Raw genomic sequence first — 4,371 nt, 5'->3', positions numbered from 1 at the left:
GAAGATTTATTATCGCTATGCTATGGACACCATTTTACAAGAAAGATCTCATCGAAATAGTTTTAATATTACTTTGAAAGGTTACACAATAACACTAAAAAAACATCACATGTATTATTAAAGTAATAATTTATAAAATAAATCAAATAAAACATTATAAAGTGATGATTTTATGTTTATATTTAATAAATTAATTTAATTTAATTAAAAAAATTCAACTTTGAAAATGAAAGCATAAGAATGATGAAGTTATTTCAACTTTAAAATATAGTTACAAATTTGGATTCGCATTCTTGCCTAGGCTTTGGGCTGTCTGTTGCTTCTACTTCTGGCCTGGTCCCTTCTATTCTCGCTCTTTCCCTCGCATTCGTCCTCGTAGGTAAAAAAAAAAATCTCCAAATCTCGCAACATTGTGAATGATTTGTATTGTTTCACTTGAAATTCGTATGCCGAGATCGAATTGATTACTTCTTTGCAAGCCTCCATTTTGTTGGTTAGTTTAATGAATAGTGGCTGTCCTTCTTGGATAACAGAGTGTAAACATTGCCTGTATTATGTATGAGTAGTTTGTGTTTTGAACGAGTGAGGTATGTGGCTCAGGTGGTATTGCTCTGCCTTCCTTGCAACAACGTTTAGGGAAAACAGTGTTTCCTTACTGAGTCATTTTCTCTTGATATTGTTTCACTTTGTTAGTTTTTTTCCTTATTGCAAAAAAAGGGGATTGTATTATCTTATTTGGGGCTGATTGAGGTTGGGGGAACCTCTGGCAAGGAAAAAAAAAATTGTTAGGCGAAAAGAATGCCATCAAACTCATCTGTTATGTAGCAATGACCTATAATGTAGTTAATGCTCTCATGAAATTACCATTGAAGCATGAACTTAACTTCTTTCTGTGGAGGCTGGTTTTGGCTGTTGATTATGTTGTTAGATCAGCTAGCAGTAGGTTCACAGTATTTACAACTCTTCTTCTTTCGTGGGCCTTGACATTTTCCATTGGAGGGGAGCAACTCTTTGGCCTTGTCTGGGATAAACTACTAATGTACAATGTTGCTGATAGATTAGGCTTGACAGGTTCGTTTAGTCATATGCTCCTGTGACAGTCTCAATGTTTGTTCCTTACCCTTTCGACTGCGGGGGCGTGGAGAAGAGCAGGTTAATGAGACCTTTTCAAATCCAGCAGCAGACTCCTGAAACAAAGGAGTTAAAGATAACAAATTTTCAATTTCAAATGTATATCATGTACAGGCTAACTAATAGGATGTTTGTTGCATTTCTGCTCTACCTCTGTCAAACTGGATTAAGAAAAAAAACCTTGAATGCATACAAAATAGTTGCGGAAGAATAAACAAAAGACTCTTTAAACTTTCTCGCCAGTCTCTGAGTTTCTATATGACACTATTCAGCTATCATTTAGTTCTTTTTCTTTTTATTTCCTAAATTAGCATTGTTGTCGGGTTTTGAATACATTCCTGTACATTCCGTCATTGGAGCAGCTTAAATTGCTATGTCATCTTCATCTACACCGTCTGTGTTGAAGTATTTACCCCCCGAAGTAAATGAATGAAGATTTATGGTGAGCCTCATATCCTACGCTTGTTTTTTAGAAAAAGGTATATGTTTAGTTTCGACTTCCCTTGTTATGTTTTTTCCTACAAGAAGCATCTGGACTGTTTATGCCTACAATTTTTGAAGTTCCTAGCCCTTACCCTGCTATGGCAGTAATTACTTAGATAATAACTTAAGCTATCATTAGTTGTCTGGTTCGGAGTAGTTGATTGGTTTGATTGATTCAAGAAAGCTACAGAGATTCTTGATTTGCATGCTGTTTAATTCTTAGTCCCATAAAACACAGGTATTAAGCATAGTAATGTTTAAGCTAGTTGCTTCCTTAAAAGCCCTCTATCACTATGATTCTGTTTTAAGAGAATGTTGAAATTTCAAGATGCCCTCGAAGATAATGGGCATCTGAGTCTTTAGGATGTCCAGCCTTCATTAGTCAATGGGCCTCTTGTTACTAAAGCTGGCAAATATGCCGGCTGAGTACTCATGATACTCGGAATTTAGTATTATCCATATCTATATTCGAGTCCAAAACTCAATTCATTACATGGCAGGTAGGGATTTTAAATATTTGAATCTGATCTTATCAAATTTTTGGATGACAGGGTTACTAAGTTTTGCAAAAATGAGTCCTAATCTCAATGCATACTTTAAATAAATCTAATAAGAAAATCATTTTGCAAATTATATAATCAATTTGATTAATTTTAATCGAAATTGCCCATCAAAATTCATAAAACTGTTCGATTTGATTGATTAATTTTACTCGAACTTGCACAACAAAATTCATAAAACTGTTCGATTTGATTGATTTTATGTTATTTTTATTGATATTCCGAATAATTCGATTAATTTTCTCACCCCTACTTTAGCCTCAGCAGATGAAGCACCACCAAGATCGCCCATTTGAATCTCACTGCCTTCAGTATCCATCATGCTAGCAGCAACAAAACCTTTCTCTTCATTCAATATCCTCACATGTTCAGTAACTCTTTTAATATGCCACTCACGCGTCCTATGACACATGATAATTTGTGCAACATCAATGCCATCCAGAACTTCCAATTCCTCAAATGCACAAGCCGCCGGTCCGATGGAGCACACCTGTGATATGGATCCTGGATGTATGCGTACACATATATAATATTCGGGGTAGGGTAGAATAATATTTATTATTTCTAACTTTGGTTTTTTGGATTTTATTATCCAAATTTGATCTAAACAATTACTATTTATAGAATATTTAATTTATTTGGGTCGGTTCGGATGATCCATCATCAAGCATGGATGTAATTGTCATCCTAACGATAACAAATTGATGGGGAAGTGTTCATATATGACGAAACCTCCCATTGATATGGTGAACGACTTTCATAGGTGTTCTTCTATGTTGTTAAACACTAAGCTTGCATGTCTTCCCTTGATCAGAGTTGGGATTCATAAATTCAGACTCCCCATTTGGGATGTATTCTACCTATGATCAGTTTGCAAGAAAAGGGAAGGGGAGTTAGCTAGCTAGCCACCTAATCCTCGTCACCAGATTCTGGCAAAACCTTGAAGACGGGAAGCAGCACTACCAGCGGCCACCAACGTTTTTAAGCATCAAAACACAAACCCCATAAGCAACGAACATCTGAATTCTCATGATTCCTTGTAACTTGTTCTTCAATGTAGAAGCAGGAGTACGCAGGCCACCTCATCCTTGGGATATCTTGTCTAATACTCTTGTTACAGCCCGATCAAGTCACATATTTGAAACAGCATATTTTGTGCTATTAAAATTGAAGAAATAGTGTATTTTAACTCTAGATTTACTTTATAAAAATTATTAGTATGAATTTAATAAATTTTAGAGTGATTATGAACTTTTATAGTTATTAATTTTAAAATTTGTAAAATTAATTAAAGTATATATAAGCTAATCTATGTAAGCTGATGTGAATATTTATATTAATAAAAAAATAAATAAAAGAATGCAAATTGCATGTTAACCCATCAACTTTATTGGTTTTCTGAACAAATGCAGTTTATTTCAAAACAGTGACGAAAGGTTACTGTGAAGTTAACTTCTTGGACTTGGAAACAAGAGTTTTTACAACGGGAATAACTAATTGTGGACATGAGTTATAAAGAAGTGAGAAAAAGTAAGAGTAGCTCTGCTGTCATTTTCTATTTAGAGCCGAAGTATGTGTCTTAATGACTTGAGGTACAATGAAACAATGGTGTAAGTTAATTTGTTACCAAATGTGAATAAACAAATTGAAAGAGACAGCCCCAGAAGACCCACCTACTGTACTTTGGGGTCGCTATCTTACGTAGTATTTTAGCAGGGATTAAATAGGGTTAGTTTTAGCTAGAAAGCATGTAGAGACTATGAGAAATTGACATCAAACCTATCTTCCCTGTGTTAGTTTTTTTTTAATCATTATCTTATGTTGGATCCCACTTCATAAAGTTAGGGTTTTTTTCATGAAGCTAGCATTTTTCTAATCATAGAATATACGGTACTTGTGGTGGTGTGGGACAACTGAGGATATTAAGCAACATCAGGATGAAACATCACCGGATTCCGATGGGTTCGTGGGGATGACGGCTAATTCATCCAGATATATATTACTAACATCCTGTTGATTAAGTTTTTCTCTACAAATTTGCCATATTTTTTTTCACATTTTGTTGGTGATTAGCAATGTTTTCAAGTTTCTATGCAAACAATTTTATTTCCAATATGGTCAATGCTTGACACCTTCTCATGAAGAACACACACACAACACTAAGACCGATTCTAGAATTAACTTTGAAAATCTAGCC

The 4,371-nt window shown here is 34.6% G+C and overlaps 1 long non-coding RNA gene across 1 annotated transcript; it reads left to right on the top strand.

Annotated features, from left to right (window-relative positions):
- The first annotated feature begins 271 nt into the window (after window positions 1-271).
- Window positions 272-3,303, top strand: LOC105124573 (uncharacterized). The gene is made up of 3 exons (XR_842081.1): window positions 272-1,093; window positions 1,383-1,573; window positions 2,547-3,303. It is a non-coding gene; the product is annotated as an uncharacterized LOC105124573 (long non-coding RNA).
- Window positions 3,304-4,371: the final 1,068 nt, after the last annotated feature.

This window comes from Populus euphratica, unplaced genomic scaffold (assembly GCF_000495115.2).
Source record: "Populus euphratica unplaced genomic scaffold, PopEup_1.0 scaffold35.1, whole genome shotgun sequence".
In the NCBI taxonomy this organism is placed as follows: domain Eukaryota; kingdom Viridiplantae; phylum Streptophyta; class Magnoliopsida; order Malpighiales; family Salicaceae; genus Populus; species Populus euphratica.
This window is presented reverse-complemented; position numbering and strand designations above follow the sequence as displayed.